This window comes from Platalea leucorodia (genome assembly GCF_965183815.1).
Source record: "Platalea leucorodia genome assembly, chromosome: 5".
Lineage (NCBI taxonomy): Eukaryota > Metazoa > Chordata > Aves > Pelecaniformes > Threskiornithidae > Platalea > Platalea leucorodia.
Genome location: NC_138827.1, coordinates 4593181 through 4618071, shown reverse-complemented (window position 1 = coordinate 4618071; position 24891 = coordinate 4593181).

Sequence of the window (24891 nt, the reverse complement as noted above, 5' to 3'; positions counted from 1 at the left end):
TGGAGGGAAAAACAAAATAATTATACATCCATTATAAAGTCACGGAAGCTGGTTCAATTCTTTAAATACATATGACTGGCACCAATCCAGCAGTACAGGCATAGAGAAGATGCAGGGTTAGTTTAAGTAGGGACAGTAAACACAGAAAACCACTGTTCAAGAGGCACCCCAGTCCTGTCAGCAGTCCTAGGGTTAGTGGCATTTTCTATTTTAAGCATAGAGGGAATCTTACGGGAGAGAGCATAATCAGATGAAAGAGTAAGCCCTCCAGATAATAAACAAGGTAGAGAGATCAGTCTGGTCCTGCTGTCCTACTGATGCAGAGCTCTCATAGGCAAATCTTTTTCTTCCAGTTTAAATTGGTCTAAGCGGAGCAGCATTACTAAAGAATTACCATGGAGAAGAAATTATTTCCAATCTGAAAAAAATGCAGCATTGGTTCAACAGAGAGGGCTAACTAATTTCTGCCTTAACTCCAAAATCTTTTTTGGAGTTCTGGCTGCCCGAGAGCGCAACACCTTGCTCTGCCACAGCTGTGTCTGAGGGCACGCCTGGTGATGCTCAGCCATCCTCTCCTTAGAGCACGGCTACATTCAGACTCCTAACAGAGGTTTAACTCATTGATTCAATGGTTATTTTCTGACTATTTAACAGTGGTCTCCACTTCCAGCCACCCTTAGGACATCCTTAGGACCTCCCAGATGAGCAGGGTGCCTCTGGCTCTCCTCTCTCGCTGGATACCTGTAGCAGCACCGGAGACTGCTATTTACTGCTGTTCATTCAGAAGACCTGCCCACGCAAATAGTGCATAAAATAATAAAAAAATCAGTAAGCTTTCAGAAAGAGAACATTACTCATCTGCTCAGAAACATCTGGACATTTCAGGAGTCCTGCTAAATTTATGGAGTCTACTCAACAAATCTAAGTTTTTACTCAGGGGTAAATAAGCCATTCTGGGGGCTTTGCCAGGCATTTTCTCTCCCTCTCTTGTTTCTGTACAGTATGAATAATGCATCTTCACAGAGCACAAACCAGCAGCATTAGTTCCTTGTTTCCTTTCGTATATTTTTAGGAGCTCCCACTCTCAGGTCCCGGTTACAGAGGGGCCGATGGCGATGCGGCGCTCGCAGCCAAGTGGGCTACAAGCCCAGCAGCCCAGCTCTCCTCCACACTGGGAAAGGGACCCTGGTCCCGCAGGCAAGAACCTTGGGCTGCCAAAAATAGCATAGCTGCGCTGATTGCCGAGGAGCGGCTGCCGGGTACACGAGGTTAGCCATGGAGAGACAGCGCTGAAGTCTGAAATGTAGGACACTGGCCAGGGATGAAGTTTGTTCTTATTTAAAACTACAGATGTTAAGAGAGAAACTGAAATCACAGTCCGTCTGAGAAGAGGTTAAGAGCTGATCCAAAGCTCCTGCAACAACAGGAGGTCGGAAATACATGCCAGGATCTCAAGCAGCTCTATAAACACTTCCCCACAGGAAAAGGAGAGGGAGAAAGAAGAGGAAAAGGAAAAGGATTATTTGAATCCCTTTTTCTAAATATTCTGTCCAAGAAAGAATCTACATCTAAAAAAGTGAAAATGTCATATAACATTTATTGAAACAATATGGAGAGGTTGTCCTTTCCTTCCTTCTCCCCTCCTTTTCTCCATCCTTTTCATACCTAGGCTCATTTTAAACCATCATCTGCCTTGCCAAGGCCCATGCAGTGGCCAAGGTCCGTGCAGCTTCTCCCTGCTCTATGCCAGGCATAAGACTGACTGTTGTGAATGTCCCTTTTTTTGCCCTCATTCAGAAGAGCCAGTCATTCATGAAATACTCATGAGTATAAGCACGGTGACAAAACCAACAAATACTCCACATGGTAAAGGTGACTGTCATTTCAATTCAATAAGGAATTGGTTTTCTTTTGATTTCTTTCATCAGAAGCCTATTTCTATTTTGCAGAAGGATGGGGTAGAGCACAGAGACAAGTGTGAAACCCATCCAGCTTCAGCGAAATGCACAGCGAAGCCCCTGCCCGTTCCCTGGGGCAGAGGAGGTAACGGCTGGCCGCGGTGCCAAGCCCCAGCAGTGGGGACAGAGAGGCAGCAGGCGCCTGCCTCGGGCTGGGGAGCAGCTCCCAATGCCAGGAGGCTCCCCAAAAATTTAGGGCGGTTGACACATCTCACGGTTCAGAGCTGCCTCAGCTCAACACACCCAAGCCTTGCCTTTCTGGCTTTCACAATGCAATATCTCCCCACTCACCTCAGATCCCTTTCCAGATTTAACCCTAACAGACCAGGGATATTTTCATTTTTTCTTTTCTTTAAGAGCAATACCGTTATGAAGTTATTTCTCAGACTATCTTCACTTTTTACAGTATTTTTTTCTTCAATTATATTCTTCATCATCTTTTCATGCAGGCAAACAAACAGCAAATCCATTGGGGTTTTAAGAAGTGCTCAGAATTGGCTTCACTTTGTTCATGTTGGTAGAATTAGATTTGCTTTAAAGCCCACTGCTTCTGAAAGATCTTACCCTGCCTTATGTATTGCTCAAGTGACCCAAGCCTTACTCTCCTCTCTTAGAATAGCAGTCCCTGAAAAGTGTAAAGCAGCTGGGCTTTGGCAAAGAAGAAATTTTCTTATCATTTATGTTAAAATGATGAGACACAGGATACAGGCAGGTTAATATATTTTTCCCCAACTTGTTATTTGCAATCAGGGACAAAAACACAGAGAGTCATATCTTGTCATACTGCCTTTGTTTTGCTGTGAATACCATCTAAACCCACGTAGTGATTAATAGACTATGAATGCATGGGTTTAACTGGTAATTATATACATTATTTGCAGAGCATACTTCAGCCCATGTTTATCTTTCTTGCCTTTAATATTTACTTCAAGTAGAGACAGTAGGTAATTAGTCTCATAAAACTTCCCTGTCTGAGCAGATTCAATTATAAAGGATCAAGAAATATGGAATTCAGCTTTGAGTTTGAGTATTTTTAAAGCAAAACTATAACATCTCTTTTAAGAACCAGTCAGTCTTCATTAAGGACTAACATGTATTTCTGAGCTCTGCTTGCTCAGAGTTTCAGCTCTGATTTTTCTGCCCGTCACAAGTGATGCACTTACAGCAGCATGAAGTTGTGATAGCCTGGCACAGAAAGCCAGGTTGGAGCATCAGCGTCGTACCATTCCTGGTATTAGCCTATGCCCTGCTCTGCGCGGCTACAGGGAGGATTTGTTTTCCCAGTCCTGAACATGATTTTTCTAAAATGCCAGCAGTGTTAGGTCAGTCCCATCTTTGAGCGAGAGCATACAGACACCTGTGAAGCAGGAAAGGATGTCTGCTTCTCTTTTAGGATTACTGGTAGTGATGCATCAGTAGATTTAATAAATTGCTTTGCTGCTGCACAAGTGATCTCATTGTGTCAGAGCAGCAAGTTTTGAATGGTCACAGGGAGGCAGGGGTTCAGAGGCTTCATGGGCAGCACAGAGCCATCTGGCACTCACAACCGGCTCAGCTCCCGGCTCTCCCTGCTAGCAGGCAGCAGGTTGGCAGGGTCCACCTTACCGCTGCCTATTCATGCTGCCGTGCGTAGCCTGTGGTCTCTTTCCATGCTGGATCCCTCAGCCTAGTACGTTTTACCGTTCCGACGAGCTGAGAGTTGTGCTGGATGACAGTACACCCTCCGCACAGTCACAAAACCGAAGTCAAACCTAGTTAACCAGGATCTGATTTCAAGGAAAGAGAATAAAATGAAGCAAAGACCCCTTTCTGCTAGAGATAGCGCATGATAGATTTATACCTGAAAGACTTCAGGTGCATAAATTCTGCCCTGTGGAACATGCTGTTTTATTAGCTCTGTGAAAGACTTAAAGCCATCAGAGAGGGGGTGACTGTCTTTTAACCTGCAAAAAGGGTGTAGCTGCTGCCATTTCCAAGAGGGAGACGTGCAACACATCTGATTGCAGCTGCCTTAGAAAATGGGGCATCTGCATGAATGTGATAATTTTCTCTTTTCAGGAGAAAAGAGAGGAAAAAACACAGGCCGGGAGCAGAATGACTGGTATTTAAATGAGCTCTGCGTTAATGGCTCAGTTCCTAGGCTGCACGTACTACTCTGTTTCTAAGAGGTAGAGCTGTTGTTAGGAAAAGAAAGCAGTCTAGAGAACGAAGTCCAGTTAAATTTAATTTCTCCTTTGAATGAAAATTTGTGGGTTTTGCAAAGAAGGAATGTGGATTCTAGTGCTGTCATAAGCAATGGGCATGCCTACTGCCTTTCCTGTCCTCAATGGGTAGATAAAAAGACAGATAGACAGACAGACAGGTAGATAGATAGATGATTACCAACAGTTCTTTGCCGTTGTGGACCATAAATATTTCCCTCTGGGAAGCTGGAAGGTATTTTAGCAGCTGTGAAGATGGATAGCAATTCTCTAGGGGAACACTCTCTAGTACACTGACTGTTACTAAACGCCTGCTCCCAAATCCCTCCCACTGCCGCCACTGCCATCCAGGCAGCTCTTGCTGCGGGTTAGGGTTAAATCATCTTTGAGGGGCTGTATTCTTGTTGGCATACATGGAAATAGTGCGGTATCTCAAAGCCACTGGGACTTTTGTATCATACGCTGCACATCAGTCACATTCATTTTGCTGGTCTTCCCCCAGCAAACAGTCTTATGTGAGGGGTTTTTCATCATATAGGTTCAAAATAGCATGACTTCTTCCATTACAGTGCAAGTATCTTCTTCAGAAACACTCTGGTTTTATTTTCAGGGTACATGGGAGGTGGCAGGAGGAACAGACTAGTTTTCCACTGCCCATACAAGACTCCTCTGTTTTTCTGTTTGATAGGGTTTAGTTTTGCTTCATTGGCATTTTGTTTTGTTCCGAAGTGGGTTTTTCAGGGGAGGGGAGATGTAGGTGCACTGATGCATCTGTGTTTCACTAGTAGAAACTAGCAGATGTTTTTCGAATCCCACAAGAAAGAAGGCAGTGTGACAAATCCAAACTGGAAAACATCCTTATTGAAAAACCATGAGGAAAAAATTTAGGTGGCATTCAGGCTTGAAGTTAAAGAAAGTAAGTTTTCTAATCCCATTGTCCTTTCAGGCAGTTTTTTATAATATCAATCCAGACTACAGGAAAGTTATAATAAGTTGTTGGGTTTTTTTTAAAAAAAGGAGAGAAGGAATTAAGTGGATTCTCAGAGATGTCATGCCTGAGTGAGTTATAAACTTTCAGAAGTTGAGTTTCTCCATTAAGACCAATGTAAAGATGGCATCAAAAGCAAAGGCACTGGATTCCTTTAACTAGCAAGCCTGTTTCAGAAGATAAGGATAAGCTTATTTCATAAACATTTGCCCTAGGAAGAAGGTGCAGCAGAGTGAAGTCCTGAAATGATAAGGGACCACTGATTTTATGCATGCCTGTTATCAAAATTGAAAATAGTTTTTGGGCCTTGTTGTTCAAAAAAGAATTTGATGCTCACAAATATGAGGGTTATCAGGCTTTCTTGAAAAATCTTTCTGTAACCAAGAGGGGATTTATTTTCCTGCTCATTATAACACCGACACAAAAGATACCATAAGAGTAAAAGTCCTGAGAAATTACTTTCAGGGGCAAGTAAATAAAAAGGGCCCTTCTTGAGTTTGCTATGAGCAGGACAAAGTTGATGCTCAGAGGAGGGGTGGGAAGAGAACCTCTGCAGCCAGGTAAGAAGCTTCCTTCAGAGGGAGGAGAAGGCAAACAGGACAAAGATAAAAATCCACGTATTACTTATTAAGCCGCGTATGTCTCTCATCTCATTTAAGAAAAATGGTGGAAATCCTCTTCATCCAAAGGGGGAGAAATCCCTTCCTCTCATATTTTGGAGATATTGAAATCCGCCTGGAGGTCCGTGACTCCTGGAGAGAGGCATGTCTGGGAGGGAAGGGAGAGCAGCGGCAGGGCTGCTTACTCCCATCTCCTGCCCTCAGGGGGTATTTATATACTGCCAGTCACCATCCTATCAAGGGCAGAGTGTGTTGGCCCAGGAACTCCTGATAGAGCCAGTCCAGGGAACTTTGTCCTGCTCATAGCAAAATTTTTTTTTTTTTTTTTGCATGCAAGAATTGGAGCAGAGGAGACCCAGGTCTTCATAGGTTTGGTCCTTCTCCTGCACGTCTTGCCCCTCAGCTGCACCAGGGTCAGGCACCCCTGGCAGAGGGAACCAAGCTGCAATCCCCGCCTCGGGAATGTCCTGCTCTAACCGCTGGGTCAGAGGCAGCCGTCGCGCACCCGTGCCTGGGGTTGATCCTCCTTGAGCCCAGAGCTCTGAACACGCTGCCTTTGTCCCAGGCCACAGTGTCCCCCTTAGGCTTGCAAATGGCAGTTTTGCCCTGAGAGAAGCACTGGGGAAAATCTTTATGCCAATTGCAATTAAAAACACTAACTCTGACCCAAATCTATGAATTGATAATTGGTAATCCAAAATCGCCATTGCCTGTGGTCTCGATGGCAGTACCTTTGTCCTCCTCCTTTTGGGTCTGCTCTCCAACTCTAGCAGTGCCATTCCCAGGTCGATATCTGGCAAGATCTAAATCTCTCTAAGTCTCTCTCAGCAAACAGGAATTTCATTCAAACCATTGTATTGCTGACATTTTACAGGCTGACGTGACCTGCCCATGCTGTCACTAACCAAGAAAAGGCCTGTAACAGCACTGTGCTCCAGCGGCGTTGCACTGCACCGCTGCTGAGCTGCTTTTGGAAGCAGCACACATGCACTTGCAAGATGCTTTAGGTGCAGGTAGGTGAGGTGTGTAGATTAATCTTTAAATTTTTCAGCCTCAGATAAATTCGGGTCTTTGTACTTACCATACAACACAATCCAATGAGGGACTGGCATCTTTTTTTGTTTAAATTTTTTCTTCTGAAAAGTCCAAGACTCCTTATTTTTCTCTCCAGGGGCTTTGAATGTTTTCAAACTTGAAAGTAATATGATTAAGTCTGAGACAAGAGTGCATGCACAGTGGTCATTTTTCCCTTTTTCTTATTTTTTTTAATTGAAAAAAAAATAATATCTCTGGTAAGCTGTAGATGTTAAGTGTGGCCTGTCCTCATTGCTCCAGCATTTCTAGCCCTCCTTGCACTCTGCTGGCCTCTTGAATTCACTGTTACCTGGTCGCAGGCAGTATTAGAGCCAAAACGTTGTGGTGAAAAGAAGTATTTCTGATTACCTAGCTTTAATAAGGTGTTTCTGTGATTCTTTAATATAAAAAAACCCCAATGAACAGGAACTTTCAGTTTATCTTCTCTACAATAGTCACTTCTGTCATTCCTCATCTTTCTCCAGTAAACATTATATTCGAAGGTATTCCCTCTGAAGCCTGGATTTCTGTTGTGCCTCTTGGAAGGAGGAAGGTAGAAAGGACCAGTGTTTCATATCTGGATGGGTCATTACCCTACATTTATTTAATCTATTTAGCATCTAACATTTTACGTGACTTTTTTGGCACGCTAGGGCAAAGCTTTTCAACAATCAAGAAAAACCATGCCGGGGAAGAATGCTAATACTACTCTGCCCTTGATAGGATGGTGACTGGCAGTATATAAATACCCCCGACAGAATGACAGAAATCGTTCTTCTATATTTACCAGGAGCCCTGGGCCAACACGCACAGTGGTGGGAACCCATCTGCTCTGTTGCAGTCATTTTATCAACACGCTACTATTTAACAGCTGAGACTTTTGTAATGTATTTTTTTAGCTTGGTGTGTGCGGTGAACAGGAGTGCCTTTAATAGCAGTATGACAAAAGCAAAATAAATCAGAAAGGTGAATTGTAAATTAAAAGGTCTAGTGATTCATCTGATGAATCATATAAAGGAACGAATTAATTTAGGTATTACGTGACCGCTTAGATTTCCTACTACAAGCCTGACATCATTAGCTCTGTGTTAATGAGTACTCTCTCCTAGTGTGTGCAGCCAACACTGGCAAGGAGAGGAGCAGGCGACCCAGGCAGCTCATGGTTTGGGGGGCTCAGGGCTTTTGCTGGGGCACGGAGAGGGTTTAGATCAGAAATGGGGGCAGCTCCAGAAGACACCGTACAGAGCCAGCTCCTCTGGATGCACGCTGGTCCCACGCAGGGATGGCACCCGTCACAGGGATCTGCCACGGCTGACATTTCTAGCCACTGCATTTCAGATTTTTTTTATAATTTTAATTTATACTTACCAGGAGTTATTACATACTATACTGCTGAGCAGCTGCCTTTTCCAGCCTTTTGGCTTTGTTTCCCATGACACTGTTTCATTTTTCTTTTGGATATTTGCTCACATAAATGTTTCTCTCCCATTTCTAGAAGAGCGACTTTTTAACCCAACATTCAAAATTGGCCACTGGAGCACTGGAGCCAATGGCTGATCCCATATTTACCTGAATTCAGGGAAGGCTTGAATTCAGATAAATCTACTTTGCACCTAATTTTGAAATACAGGTCAAACATCAGAGTTCATTCTGTCTAAAACTTTACCTAACAGCAGTGCCAATCTGTGTCTGTAGGTTGATGAGAAAATGCAGACTTTTACCTTTCATTTTCAAACCAAACTTCTCCTACTTCCCATTGCTCCAGACACTTTCGCCTATCAACACCTCAATACAGAAAGGCCCTAAATACTTACTTAACTTCAAGCATATGTCTAAATTCACTGGTGTCTATCAAAGAATTTAAATTTTGTCCTATGAACAGATCAGGGCATTAATCTTCATTATTAAAAAAATGTTAATTGCACTCAAGGCACCAATGTTTTAGACCCTGTGTAGCTATGTGAGAGTCTGGAAGTGTTTTTTCTGCAGGTAGAGTATCAGGATGGACCAACAGCAGAAATGAAAGCTCTTTCGTCCTTTCCATAAAGGCAGTAGTGTCTCCCCCTCCAAATGTTATGCATTAGATCCAAAAAAAGGAGGCATAAACACGTTGTAAAAAGACAGCTGCTTTAAAAGCCTCTTTCCCCAAAGATAGTCCGTGAAATATATTGGTGTGAATTCATAATGTCTGAGCAGTCTCTGCTGAATTAAAGACTGAAAAGAGGACTATAGCAGCAAAACATAATTTCAGAATTCAAGTTGGGCAAACGAGGCAATTCAAGGTTTAAGTGGTACTTTATGTTCTTAACATTTTCCATAGCAACTTTCAAAAACACAAACGTAAAATAATCACTGTTGCAGAACAACAGATTTCTCACAGGGAAACTGTTTCTTTCAGTGCAAACTTCAAGTCTATCTGGGTATTTTTGAACAGCTGTGGCTTTTTCTCCCCCTTTGGAAGACTGCAGAATAAAGTGTTACTGGATGAGTCTGTAAGCAATAGCAATTTTATTATTTTTTATATTCCCAATGGTAATTTACTTTAAAAATTAGAAATGTAATGAGCATGTAATGACCTCAAACTCAAAAAAAAATGCAGCCTTTATCAATGAGGTGTTATCACTGTTCCATATTTGTATGCTTCCTGGAAATTAATTTACTGGAATCAGCTTGGTTTGAGTTTGACAGAATAAGCTGGAAAATGCTTTTCTTGCCCGAAAATTAATATTTCTACAAAAATGCCTACAGAAATTATTCAACAATAGTTCATTTGTGGTTCGGTTGTCCAATACGTGTGAAGCCTTTGATGGGAAATGGGGGTAGAGGTAGGAGAGTCTAATTTAACTAGTTTTCCAGGCTGTCTCTGCTAAATTTGTGCACCCTACCAAAACAAGAGAATCAGTGTATAAACTGCGATATGCTTTTAAATCAACTATTAACCCAGAACAGCAGTCCTGTTCCAGAGTATGTGTGTCTGATTTCAATTAGCTGACACAAACTTTTCCCCCAATTCATCACACTCAGGTTCCGCGTGTCCTCAGCTTTCACTGGGTTTCTTACAGATGAGAATGATTATCCCTGATGAGAGGTTTCATTTATCTCTTAGGATGGTCCCTTTGAAACAGCCTGCAGCATGGCACTGCACACCCATGTGCTTGTAAAAATACAGATCTAGAGTACGAGGGCATTGCTGATGTCTAGTTAAAGGCAGAACTTTGTAATTTTGTCCTTGATGAAACTTCTTGCTAAATGTAAAAAAAAATGTGTATTAAACACAAGGTAAGAGACACCTTGGAAAACAAAGGTGAGCATGAAGGTAATTTTCTGTGTGCTAGTTGAGACCCAGGGGAAAGGAGCAGCAGGGGAACGGTGCCCTGGCGATGGCAGCGGAGTGGCACCGCCAGTGCCCCGCGCAGCTGGGCTGCCGAGGACGGGGGCTGAGCCCCAGCCCACCGCTTTCCCCCGTAAAGCAGCAGCGATGGTGGATGTAGCAATACTCAGGGCAGCAGCACTCTTTCCTGGTGACTGATGGGGCCAGGGAGCTGCGAGTCCTCTGAGCACTTCAGAGCTGATCCTTAACCTTGGATTTTTTTTTTTTTTTTTCCTTGGGAGTCAGCATTATTTCCTTCATGGTCACTGCTGAGCACTACATAAATCCATATCCACATTGTGATTAATGGCTCTTTAGTACCAAAGGAAGGGGTTAGATAATGCTTTTAATCACTGTCAAACTTCATAATTTTCCCACTTTCTTTTCCTGTCTCCTGTGAAGCTTCTTCACGGCAAAACCTAATGGAAGCTGCCACTACATGTTGGATGGACTTGCGATGAACTTCAGATGATATCATACCTTTAGCCCACCCTTCCCATGTAGCTACTGAAAACTGAGCGTCACAGGTCTGTGATTCTTTGTAAAAGTGTGAGGAATCAGGTTCTGCCTGTTTCTGTTCCTTGGCTGGGGGGAAAAAATATAATACAGAAATAGAAAGTCAATAGTGGCCTGATGGCACAGACAATGAAGGTCATCTTCTTCCACAGCTGACTGCAATAACTTGGGTTTTGTGGCTCACAGGGCATTTGATGTCTCCTTCAGCTTGGATCTTCACTCACTCATATGTGGGAATCACCTCAGGATGGAGTTTAGGTTTTGTAAAGTATGAAAATGAAAGAAATTGCAGATAGTCACGGGGCTGAGTTTTCACAGACTGGCTGATTCCCTCATCTCGAGATCAGTAAGAAGCAGCCTCAGACACAGCCGTGGGCATGGTCCTGTCGTGCCAGGCTGGGAGAGAGCCCCAAATGCCCGGGGCCACCCTGCCAGCGGCTACCCCGTGCAGACGGCCAGCAGCCACCCGGGGGTGGACACAGCCTCGCGTGCGATGCCACTGCGGATCAGGCATCGAACCCACATCCTCAAAGACAGCCAGATGTGGATTTATCCTGCCTGACTTCAGACTCCCTGCTGGGATGCCAAAATCACCCTCTGGTCCCTGCAGCAGGGAGAGCTGTGTCTGCAGCAAGCAGCTCAAAGCGATTTCTTTTGCTGTTTTTTCCATTGATGTGGACAACGTCAGGATGCCAAAGACAGACAGGTCTCGGGAGGGCTGTCTGAGCACTTACCTTTGAATCGGGAGTCCCTCTGGCTTTCAACCCTTGCCCTCCACTTAGCTCCACAGAGGTATAGGTTGGGGGCTGTTATTCCCTTATTCTTTCAGTCAGCATCCGATGCCGCGCTCAGGGAAGCCAAGGATGCTGCAGCGCGATTATTTAATTTGGAGCTTGGCCAGGCCTTCTGCCTAGCCGGGCGATGGGAAGAGAAGCTCTCGCTTTCACTAACAAATAACTGGCAATCAGATATTTAGTTTTTCAAGGGAAGGCAGTGTAGAAAGGTTCCCACTTTTTAGCAGTTCTGTTGTGAAGTCACTGGTTCCAGTTTCAATTTTTGCATTTGCCACCATTGGCCTTGTGAGTGTTTTCTGGGAGGGAGCCAGAAAACCATAGCTCTGTTATATGCCTCACATCATTGAACTTATTCCTTTCTAAATAATTCCTTTTTTATTAAATGGCAGTGGCAGAATGTTTGCAGAGTCTTGTGAAACCTCTAGGTTGTTGGGTTTTTTTAAAATATAGATAAAGACATTATTTCTGTCACGGAGAAAATATTTGCTAAAACCCAAATTTCTGACTGAAGTTTTCCATCCTCGCGCAATTTGTCATTTTCAAAAGCATGTCCGATTGACTGAAAATGGAAAGCCGTTCTTAAACTTCTAGAAATTTGTGATAACTCTAATTGCATTTTAATATTTGATACACTTTATAATGGCAGAGAAAGTATTGACATCAATGCTGAGCCTGATATATCCTTTACAATACATGAACTGCCCTACAAGAGCATTTGTATGACGACAGTGATAGTTGTAATTAGCCATGATCTGAGATGGACAGTAGTGACATGTTTTATTCAAAAGACATGAATCATTAGTGCCTTCGCAACAGCCTGTAGAGAATGAGAATATTTATTAACTGTAAAAGACTAATGTCTGCTCTCACAGGCTTTCATTGGTGCCAGCTCAGGTCAAATCTGTGACGGACTGTAAGGAAACACAGCCAGTCAGGGAAAAATAGAGAGAAAGCTACAATAAAGCCTAAAATAATGTATAAATAAACCATACACACTTTAAATTTAGCTTCGTTGTCTTGGAGCTCCTTAGCGATGTTCACCGAGTACTGTGTGCCTACGTGTATTTGTACATATATGTGCTGAATACAAATGTCCTGAGCACTTTCTGCAGTCAATTTTTAACCTTCACATGTCGCCAACTAGTTAACAAAAATATTTGGTATTCCAGCTTTAAACAGCACTGATGGCTGATGTTTTCTGGCTGGACACACAGGGTAAGGAAGGTTATTTCTATTCCCCACCTGACATATGCAGTGACTGGTGTCCAGGTTAGTACAAGGGTAAGTTTCCAGTAAAAGGGCTGCAGGTAGGTGTCTAAATATAATTCTGCTCTCAAAACCCAACGAGTAAAATAAATACCTTCTCAGGCAGAGCATATAAGGCTCCTGGTGCACACGTGCATCTCCCGTGACTCTGTGCCAGGCTGGCCTCCCGGCAGAGCCCGGCGGGACAGGGCAGCATGTCCTCACCCCGCCAGCCACCGGCACCCGGGGAGCGCAGAGCCCGAGGACGCTGTTACGGGACCAGGGCAAGATCCCTGCCGCTCACGATACATCACCAGACACGTGCGCGACGAATACGGGCGCTCTGTCGGCTGACTCAGGTTTTGTGATCGTTCAAAGGCAAACAGTTAAGACTGATCTTTACAACTCTCCTAAGACATTTTTGCATTTATGGTCGTATTAAAAAAACAGTGGTGAAATAACGTGCATTATACCTGTGTGCTCCCATCCCGTGCTGCAGTGCGGCTGGCTGATGAATGGTCCTTGCAGAAACCATTAACATTTTTTCCAGTGTGAGAATTTTGCCCATAATACCCTGAGATCTTTTATCTTGTTAAAGACTATTTTGTGAGACTGAAAGACAGCATTTCTCCTGTATGACTGAGGTGGATGAAGTGCACTCACATCCACGAGCCTATTAGCATGATATTGGAGCGCTCCTGTAACTGTACGCGCTCTTTGTGCTGCCAGTGACAGAAACGCTGTGGAAATACCTCGTGGTATTAAAATCCAGAGCTATTCAAGCACCGTGACCTTTTTTTCTTGAAAGCTTCATTGCATTAAGGTGGTACCAGTAAAACTGTAATATTTCAAAGACCCTGAAAATGACTTGAAAGGAAGTTAAGGGAATATATTTAGGCTGTGTTTTGTCATTTCTTGTGGAGATCTGAGAACAAGGCAATGCTGAAGTACATGATGCCAGCCTGCTTCCAGCAGTCCAGATGAAATGGCCATCCAGGCTCTCTCAGTAAACATTTTTAGCAAGAAGATGTGTACGTGTCTAGGAATAGCATGTCTCCAGCCAGCCACAGGGCATCCTGATGCCACCGCTGTGGGACCAGTCCAGGGATGGCACAAAGGAACCATCCCCCAGACACTGCTGAGCCCAGCTGCTGCAGGCCGGGTCAGCCTGACGTTACCTTCTACCATTTCAAACTGAGCGGCTGACAAGGGTGGCATGTGGAAATTTTTGCTTTTAGTGCAGAGTGGTTCAGGTCAGAGGTAAGAAAAAGTCGACACCCTGTGAGCTTTGCTGGGTGGCTGAGTGTCCATCAGTGTGTCGTCTCAGCCTTTTGGATGCTACAGGCATCTCTGCCAGCAGAAGGACAGAATTAGCTTGGAAAACAACTCTCTGTTCACCTTCAGAGGTGGTTTCTCCCACAGCTTCCAGCTCTCCCTCAGCATACAGAGACATGGTTGTTCACTGGGCCAGGGTCAAGCTGTGCTGGCCATGCTGCCCTGCGTGGTGCCTGCAGTGGAGAGGACAAGTCACTCCTTTGTCACCCAAACCCCCTTGTGCCACAGGCAGGAGCTGTAAGCAAGTTGAAATGGCCTCAGGAGGCTGCAACAAGACCCTGCCGGCAGCTGGAGGAAAAGCCGGTGGCCTGATCGCACTCAGCAACCACAAGCATGAATGTGTAGTGTCCTTGAAGGCTGGAGTGAAGCAACACCAACCTTGGAGCAAAGGGGCAGCCCTGATAATCTCCTTCCAGACCTTCTTCTGTGCAATTCCACGGGCTTAGGACCAAATTGATAAACTGTATGGCTTTGTCTCTGTGTTTGTAGCAAAAAAAAAAGCCAGTATTGATCTTGTAAAGGGGCTGGGGGCTGCAAGGGACCCCCACGTAGGCAGCTGGAAGTGCCCTTCCTCCCCACTTTGCGTCCTGCCCTGTCCCGCAGCCCCAGCAATGCCCGTACATGCTGGGCGATGCTCTGCTTGGGCTTTGCCTTGCAGAAGAGGAGACTCATAGGATGTCTTTGAAGACAGGATCAGAGCAATGAGGAGCCATACACTCTTTTGATTCCTTAATGGGCATTTTTCGTGCTAGTTCCCCTCCTGCCTGGCTGTCGTGCCATGGAGCACACACGCTGCAAAAGCATTCCTGGCTTCAAAGCCCCCCTCTTTGGCAGACCTTTTTCTTTTTCTCCCACTGAGCTTTTCCTCCTGGTAATGGAGAGAATATTGCAGCTGCTTACCTGAGCCATCCTCCGTCAGCACCATACAACACTCCTGTTCCTCCAAGCTACCACAGGCAGGGTTGGGATGGGGGGGCAGAGGGGACCCCCTCTGTGGTCCAGCCTCGTACCGACCCTTCCCATCCCAACGCTTTGGAGGGCACAAATGATCTTTCTCAGCTTAGAAACCTCTTGAAACACATAGAGGAACCCATCTTCCTTGCAACACGTAGAGGAACCATTCTTCCTTGTGTGGCAGCTCCTTGAGTCTATGAGGGAAAAAGAAAAGGCAGTCCATATGCATTGGTCAGCAGCCTCTTTGCTTTTGGGTGCTTTGGGGGTAGGGCAGATATCTGTCATTTAAGGTCTTTTTACAGGGATTATTTCCTTGACATACCATTGTGTGGGGAACTTCGCTGGGGAAAATAAATGGCTTTAAAGGCAAACAAACAAACAAACCATCTGATATTTTAAACTGAAAATTCAGATCAGCTGGATATTTTTGTCAAAATAATTTTCTACTGGCAGTTGCTATTTTAATTCTTTTTTTTTTTCTTTTTTTGCTATAGAATTTGCAATGGAAAAAGTCCTACAAAGTGAAAAGCATTGAAATGAAAGTTTCTGCATGTAATATACTCAGAATATTCAGATTTTTAATGCAGAAGTTGCCTTTTCAAAGTATTGTAATTTCATTTTCAAATGTATTTCATTTTTTATGTATGATATTTTCATATTATTTATTTACGTGTCAGTACTGATCTACTACAAACCTATACTGGATTTTGATAAAGAAATACATCTAAAAAAACCCACTGATGTTTGAAAGTAAGAAAAAAATCTGGTTTAAAGCATATTTTTGAAACAAATTTTGAAAATGTGAAGGTCTAGGTTTGAAATTCAAAGTCAGTTTGAATGACTAACTCAGTCCAACATTTTCACAGCACAGCTTTCTTCCTTTCAGCAACGGGAACAGGCGCTACAGCTGACATGAGAGGGAAGTAGAAAATTCTCTAAAGAATAACATTGTAATTCATCTTGAAATAAACGTTGAGGGTCTGTGACTGATTCCTGTAATGGTAGTGCAAAAAAATAACAAAGATAACTAGAAGATAAATAGAAGCAGTTAAAGTGATCTATTTGAATGTATCATGATGCTGTTATTAAGTATTGATAACTGCCAACCAGCAAAACAAAAATTCCTACTATAACAAAATTGCAAATGCCATAAAATAATCATATTTTCTGCCTTCTTTCTTGAGAAAAAAAAATGTATAAGGTTTGGAATTACAAAAAAAAAAAAAAGAAAAACTTATAAATTCAAGATCTGTATAAAATTCTCATTAGCCGCAAATGTGAAATGAAACAAAAGCAGACACCGAGTTGTGCACAGGATCAGCTCCATGCTTGGAAGCCCCTCTCTCAAGGAGGAAATGGGAGCAGCAGATCTGCTTGGTCTAAGCCGACTAGATCACCAAGAAGCCTGTGATACCTGGAGACAGCATCAACTCTTATTGTCCTCTGTGAAATAAAGCCCATGGGGATACCCATAATTGTCCTCCACAGGTATGTTTTGAACGGTGACTGCTCTCTGCACAGTAGGAAAGGGCTCGGCTGCCCTACAAAACCAGTTTGAGTACTTCTTCCAGTGAGGGCAACCAGAACAGAAGCCATTGAGATTTCCTGGCTCTGCTCTGGCATTAGGACACCTTCCCTGAAAGCTAGGAGGGGAGCTGAAAGCCACCCATTTCTCTGGGGTCAGTCTTAAGGATTGCCTGGCTGATCAGTCTAGTTTTAATGTGCGGAATTTTTTCCTCTTCGACAGAGGAAATTATTTTGATGTACTGATAACTCATCTGTTGAGTCTAACGCTTTGTCATGGCCTGGAGAGCTATGTGCGCGCTATTTTGCTAAAAAATACACTCCTAATCAGTCCCATTTATTAAGAAGAAATACATATCCTGGTTGGAGAACTGCGCATCACCTTTGGAAAAATTGTAAGGAAAGTCAGCATTTTCTCTCTTGGTTACCACCAACTCTTTCGTAGCTGCGGTAGGTGGAAAGTGATGAAATATCAGCTCTTAGCTCTACCTTGCCTAGTGACTGCTTTTGAAACTTTGTGTCAAAACCTTAATGTCATTTGAACACAATGTCTTCTGAATTTAATTGACACAAACACAATATAGAAGAGTTCGAATACATGGGAGGAGACAGGAGGAATGACAGGTAGCCCTTGATGGACTGCAAATGCATTAAGGCTTTGTGCTGAGTAGGAAGAATATCGCTGAGGAGCGATGGTAGTTGCCAAAGGTCCCTTTCAGAGTTGCCTTCCCTTGGCATCCTTCTTTGTGTGGAGGTGGAGAATAGCAACAACACAGCATTATAAAATAAATAGCTTTGTAAGTGTATTGTGAATGGGGGATGACATGCCAGGGATGTGCAGTCATAAAAGTGATTCAATTATTTTCTCATGAAAGAGAGGGGTTTAGGTTTCAATTCATTGCTGAGCTTACAGCTAAGAACATGCTCAAGAACATAAGTAAGTCTGCTTTTTTTCAGGAGATCAGATATGCGTGTCCTCAAACCCTGTTCATTACGAGCATGCAGCAGCATCACCCAGAGTAGGTACTGCAGTTTGGTGACACTGTTTTTCCAGAAAAAATAGCTTTGGGGATGCACAGCCACTACCTTTCTCAAAATTAAAGGTAGAAAAGCTTAAAAGGTTCTTTAAGCAATGTGAGCCTCCACCTCCCCTGGTTTGTGTAAAAACCTTAATAGAGACAGAGGGGCAAGGAGCAGGTGAAACCAGGCCCCCTTTCTGATTCAGCCACTATCACTGCCTTCACTGCTGTTCTTATCTGCCTGCTGCTGGAAGCACTCCTGAAACCAGACCTCTTCTCATCACATAAAATTTTCCCCCAGAAAATTTGACAGCATCCCTCAGCTTCTAAGAAACCCACCTTCTCTACATTCCTCACAAATAAAATGGATGGCGACGGGGACACGGACGGGGACGGGGCTCCACCCTGCGCTCTCTGCCCTGTGCCGCTGCATTACGGCTCTTACCGGTGCACCGAAAGCCACCTCTGCCAGAACGAACTGCTCAGACCGACCCAGCTCCTGCCACCTGCGACGGGTTAGTGGTGGCAGAGCTGAGGCTCCCCAGGGAGGGCTAAAAACCTATTGAAGTAGTTATGCTAAAGCCATCAGCAGGAAAGGGAGGTAGATGTAATCTGTTCTCTTTAAGGTACTTATACCCCATTCATTGACTTAATAATTTAAACACACTGTAGAAAAGTAAAAAAAAATACAAATTGGCACATGTAATATTAATTTTACTTGATGGTATCTTCCACTGAAATGGTGCAAATAATGGATTTTGCTTCGGTGGATCATACATGTTTCTAAAACAGTTTCAGACTTACCTAGTGCTTTCATTCAACCTGAACAGAATATTTTAGTCCACTTCCGTAGTATTTAGGTCTTTTTAACCATCTTCTTAACATTTAGGTAAATTTCAAGATATTTTATGCTTAGTAATTTGAAGAATTGAAATAATTTACTTTGAAAATACATAAATGGAGCACTTACTTAGGCATTTCCAAGAGTATGAATGACTATTATTTCTGAGCCTTTTCACTGAATACTTCCTCACCTAGGCAGCTAGTTCAGTTCCCTTTTCCGCCCTTTTGGGTTTTTTTAGGAAAGAAATTGAAGTCCCCAAATTCATCAAAATATGTTCACTGACCTGCTTCTATATGTATAATTCATTTTTTGACAGATGATTTTTTCCTCATAGTTTTACCTAAAAACCCATATACCGAGGAGAATGCATTCAGAGGATCTTTTGATGATCCTGCCTGGGACTACTGCTGCCTGATGGACCTCTAAGCCCTAGCCCTGGCAAAGCTCTTCTGAATGTGCTTTCCTGGGGAGAAGCGTGATTGTCGATATGCTTAACATTGAGCATATGCTTAAGTGCCTTTCTGAGTTGCTGCCAAACGTCTGCGATGCTTCTATCACTGTGCATTGTCCAAGTTCAGAATTTAAAGGAATAATGTAATGGCCAGTGCATCACTCGGCTTTGGAAGCTGCACAGCTTGCCGTCAGCCTGTGATGAGTTCCCAGCCAGCCGCTCACTCCCGCTGCTCCAGGAACTCTGTGCACGGCCGGCTCATCAAAGCCAGCAGCTGCCAAGCCTTTTCCCAACCCCTGATGTGAGATCAGTCTCAGCCAGGAGAGGTGAGCATGAAGGGGGGGCCACGGCTCTGCCGGGGCAGGCACCGGGCACCCCAGGCCCTTGGGCAGTAGCTGATGCTCTTGCACCTCCCCAAAAGTGGGCTGAGGGCAGGGCGCTGTGATATCTCCATGGTCTGGCCTTTCTCCTCATTCCCCCTCACTTTCTGAATGGGTAAGAACTGTCACACATGCAAGAAAAATAAATTACCTCCTTGTAAGTTTGCAGAAGTGCCTCTTTCTGCTGGCACAGATCCCACCACATCAGGATTTCTCCTCCAACATTTCTCCATCCTCGAGGATGCAGGTCATGGTTGGAGGCACCACCTGGTCTTCTGCTCTGGGCCAGGTGAAACTGTGCACCACCTCAATGCCACCGCTCCTCCCATCTTCTTGTGTACTCCTTGTCTTAGCAGAGTCTTTGTCCCTCCAACATGTTTCCTGACAAAGCACACGCTGGGGCGACAGGCAGGCGCTAGGGTCGTGGGCTGGCCTGGCTTGGTGAGCTGGGCAGGACGTGGGAGACCACTGCACGCAACGGGATGAATTGCCCAACGTGAAATATAAATGTGAGGAGTGATGAAAGGTCCAGATAGAGCTGTGAGGGATGTCTGGACTTCACAGGTGGTTTAGGGGGAGCTATGTGAGAAATGGCCAAAGTGCACAGACAATTGAGGAGAGCACTGGGAAATTCTTGGGCTGCGTGACCTTGCAAAGGCACAGCACCAAGCTGTCCGTGTCAATGATCCTACATCAGGCTGAGGGTACCTAGAGGACAGTGTTGGAAATACCAGATTTGGGTATGGGTGTAGCAGGATGGAGACTAAGGGGGAAAATACAATTTGGGGTCATTTGGAAGGAAACTGGGATGGAAGAAAGGAGACACAAGAGCAGTGAAAAGGAGAGTTAAGGAGCAGAAAAGGAGAAATAAGGTGTGCAAATCATAGGTTTGATGCAGTTTTGGGGTCCCTGCCAGGTATGGTCACTACTGCAGCCCAAATGAGGAGAACAAACACAGCTTGTGGTCATGCCCACACCGTGTGTCACACCTGCTTCTGTCATCACCAACCAGGGAAGGGGAGCCTGCTGCCCAGGGAGCAGCCAGCTTGGGCATCCTGCGACCCCCATGCCAGCGCCTTCTCCACGCCTGGCAGCGTTGACATACGCACCGCTGCTTGATGGCAGGTTATTTATATCTCCTTCCTGAAAAAGTCCTCATTGTAACTTTTGACTTGTTTAAAGAATTGTTAGCTTGACAGAAAATAGAAAAAAGAAATGAAAATTCAGGATCTGTCTCATTCATATTTGCTTGCAAATAAGAAGCACGGTGGAAACTCTACCCAAGCAGAACAGAGATTTATTTTCAAGTGTGTGAGCAGTTTAAGGTCATTTGCTTAAAATTACATTCAAGAAACAACAGTGATGTTTCTGCATTACTCTCTCCTTTTAATGTCACTCTGCATTTAATCCGTCTTACTGTTCAATAGAAATAGCTTACTCCTACGTCTGAGTAACTGATTGGGTTAGAACCTGCATCTCAAACACCATCCTGTCACCAGCAATGAATGCCATTTTTAGATCTTTCATTCCAAAGAAAGGTCAGTCACTATTATAAACAATAGGAGGAGAAAATAGTCAGTCCAGTGTTCACTTTATCCTTTCTTCAGCTTTTAAAGGGGAAAAAAAAGCGTGCCAAGGTAATTTCTAATATTTTAATATAGTTACAAAGAATCAACAGAATCTGGCAACAAGGTTTTTTTCTCAAGACGTGATTATACATTTCTGACAACGGCACAGTAATGTTGTGAAAGGACATCAGATGATAAGAAATATAGCTGGTTGAAATCTTCTGAATTTCAAGTTCCTTACAACATTTTTCAGAAGAAAAAAGATTTTCTTCAGAAAATAAGAATAATAAAAACCCAACAACTGAGCATTAACACAAAGCTACCAAGTATATTCAGCTTTGACTTTACAGGGATTCATCTAGTTTATGGGGAAGTGTCCTTCGGGGTCTGGTATATTTAATGAGAAAATACAAGCCCCCTCAGAAGCTGTCCCCCCAAGATCAGGACCAGTATTTTTGGTTCCTCACCTCTCCTCAGTGGCTCTCTAGGAAGCCTATGGACACTAGCCCTTCGGCCTAGCCAGCTAAGGTGTGGGGCCACATGAATACCACCAACGGGTATTGGTGGAAATTCACCGTGGAAATTCACTGGCAAATGTACTTTAAGATGCCCAAGGTTTTCAGGCAGCTGCAGCTGAGTTCATGACTTGGCCAGTGGAAGATCTCAAGTACCTCCACAACCACTTGCTGTCCACCTTTATTGAAACTTTCCCAGTCAAGCTTACAAACTAACTTACTGACTTTTCATTTGAGGTTTTAGCATTTACTTTCCTTTTTTCAACTTTCTGCCAGCACCCCCTAAGGTTTTGGAGGTGATGATCATGAAATTACCCAGCACTTACCTCCTTACAGAAGAGACAACGTGCAGTTGCATGGCCACTGGCAATGAAACGTCAGTATGAATTATTGTCAGCTGGTTTTGTAGAGATTTTTGAGCGAAAGGGTCAGAGGAGGATTCGGTGGAAATGCTCTGTCATTACGGTTTGGGCTGAGAGCCTATGGACGGAAGCTTTGCGAGACACAGAACAGAGCTCATTATTCATAATGTAAAATATTCCTTATGAAAAATAATAATACAAGAAATAAAACCTTCACAGCTCTATTCATGGTGGTGGCATACACTTTTTGTTACCTAAACTAAAAATATCCATAAAGGAACTTCATAAACCTGAAGAGAGAGGAAGGAAAGTTCCATTTTGGGTAGCTTAGACAACATTTGTCAGGCATAGGGCCAAAAAAAGGGGAAAAAGAAAAATTACAGACTGATCTGCTCGAAGTTTTGTATGAGATGACTTTGGTTTTACATGATGAAATCAAATAAACACATTACATTGTTATCGCTTGGGGCTTGAAATGCAGGGAACGTCCCTGGAGCTCCTTTGATGCCACCTGCCGTGATGGAAATGTCTCTCTCATGTCTCCAGCCCAGGTGAGGTAAATCAGTACTAAAAGAGATTCCTGCCTGGCATATTGGATGTCACTTGAAAATACAGCCTGGACAAACTATATGAACCAATCTTATTTTCTGTGAATGCTGTTGAACACAACATTTGAGGACATCTCTATGGCGAAAACATCAGCTCTGCTGCACAGTGAGCAACTTTAACTGGGAAAATAGTTTACCTCATCACTTCAGTGTTTCATCACTTGTTAATTAGATGCTTTTTTCCCTTTGGTTCTTATACAGAGCTCAGCCAGTGCAGATGCAATTTCTTCATGTGCACTATTCAAATAAATTACTCCTGAGAATGAAAACATGATTGTTGTGGGGAAATTTTGAGTATTTGGAAGGATATTTATATTCTAGTCAAGATCTCGCTCTTCTTAAGTATTTCCCCTCTTTTTTTTACAGCATGTTCAGACTATTGTCTTTATCTTTTCCCTTACATTTTTCAAAAATCTGTTTTTTTCATTTCTCTAGATATAAGTAGCCACTCAACATATTAGACACCTTAGTGTGCAGTGAGTTGTGATTCTGGCTTTCTTTGAAATACTAGTATATTCAGTATGAAAAATCTATAGTTTCAGCTATCATTAGCAAAGAATGTTAAGCAGGAAAGAAATAGAACTCAGACAGGATCCATTTCTACTTAAAATTTCCTTTTGTGTGGAGCCCGGGTCAGTAAGTCACACACAGGTGCAGTGTGTAGGGGTGACAGCACCCACTTTGTCCCAGGAAAACGTCACCTGTTAATGCCGAGCAGTCTGGGCAATGACTCGGTGGAAAATTATAGCAGAATTTAGCTCTGGATAGACTCTACAAAGCAAATTTATTCAAACCTTTTCATATTGAAAAGCCTGATTACCATTTACCATATGACGCCTTTCTATCACTTCAGCAGTATCAAAAGGCTTTATTGTAGATGAGATCAAATAAATATAGCAAAAACATGAAAAAAGAGCACAGTCATATCCTGACTGATAGCATGCTCCTACAGACTATTGCCACCAGCTGAGAGTACGTGCCAATATTTTTATGAACCATCATTACAAAACATAACTGAGGCAGGCTGGAAGAAAACAGCAACCTAGAAGTGGTGTTTAAGAAAGCCCTGGGAAAGGAAAAGAACAGAAGAGGATCGCTGCTGAGCTGAATCAGCATGTGGGCTGTAGCTGGAACAAAAGGATTCTTCAGTTCATGCCAAAAATACTCATCAGTGCTGCTGCTTTTTTAAGCTTAACATTCATAGGTGACTTTTCTTGTTTCTGAACAGTCTTGCAGGAAGCTGTATGGGTGGCTGTCAGAGGCCTCACCTTCTGCTCACTTCAAGGGTTGATTTTGGAGAGGAACTTGGTCCTTGGTGAGCAGGACAAGGTGGTGCCCTGTGAGGCTCTGTCCTGCCTCAGGACCACCCTGGGGCTCTTCTCCAAGGGACTGCTTGCTTCTAAATACAGTCCAGCCCTTTTTCTTCCTCTCTTGTCTCTCTTCTCAGTGCTGGCAGGTCCTCAAACACAGTTCAGCAAGATCAGCATCTGCTGAAGATCCCAGTTGCAGAGGTGTCTTCCATCTAGGTAGGGTATGACCGCAGTCTTGTTGTGTTTTAGGTGATGCATTATGCAACATTAAATATGATTAAAATGACCAAAAAAATCACAAGTGACCAAAAGAATATTTTTCCTGTCACATAATTAGGCTGTAGGACTCATTATCACAGGGAGTCACTGAGTGCAGAAATTTAACAAGCTTCAGAAAGGACCGGGCGTATGTATCACTAAAAAGGGAAAACTAAAATTATCAGACTGAAGAAATGCAAAGATTCTTCTCAAGTTTCAGGTTTCAATGAACATTTAAGAATTAGGGACTAGAAAGAAACCCCCAAAACCTCGGCAGGATGGTTGACTGCAGAGCTGAAGAAATGAGTCTGCTGTCCAGACTGTGCTGCTGCCCTCTGTGAGCTTTATGTTTCATCTAGTAGAGAAGTTCCTGGTATCAATAAACCAAGTTAAAAATGAACAAAATGTGGGAAGTCTACACGTAAGGCTAATTATTTTTATGGTGTGGATAGGAAAGTGTGCATGTCTATGTTCTCACAGAAGGAGGACTGCACCCATGTTTCCTATGGCCTTGGCTGGCCATTTAGCGAGGAAGCAGCTGCTGTTAATCCTCTTCTCCTGCCACTTGTGTGGTAACGACCTGGACAATATTTTTGCGGTTGTCAATGTAATGCACGGCCAAATTCCTTTGTGCCGTCAGTAGGCATCAAGTCATTGATGTCCATCAAATTACTATGCAGAACTAGCTGCCGTCCAGCAGCACTGCTCGCTGATTGTAAACGACAGTAGGTTTCCTTGGGAAAATCACTTGGGAGAAATGTTCCTCTTCTTAGATAATACATAGGTGACTCCATGCCATGTTTGTTTGTGTTTTTCTCAGCTGCGGTAAGCAGACCTTAGTTATAAAGCTGAAGCTAAGCTCGCTTTTTTCCAGCACTTCAAAGAACATCACCCATAACAATCTTTCTTTTAGAACCTGAACATGTTTGATATCTTGTTAATCCTAAAGTAAATACATCTAAGGAAACAGCAAGCTGAACCATGCAAAAAATGCAGT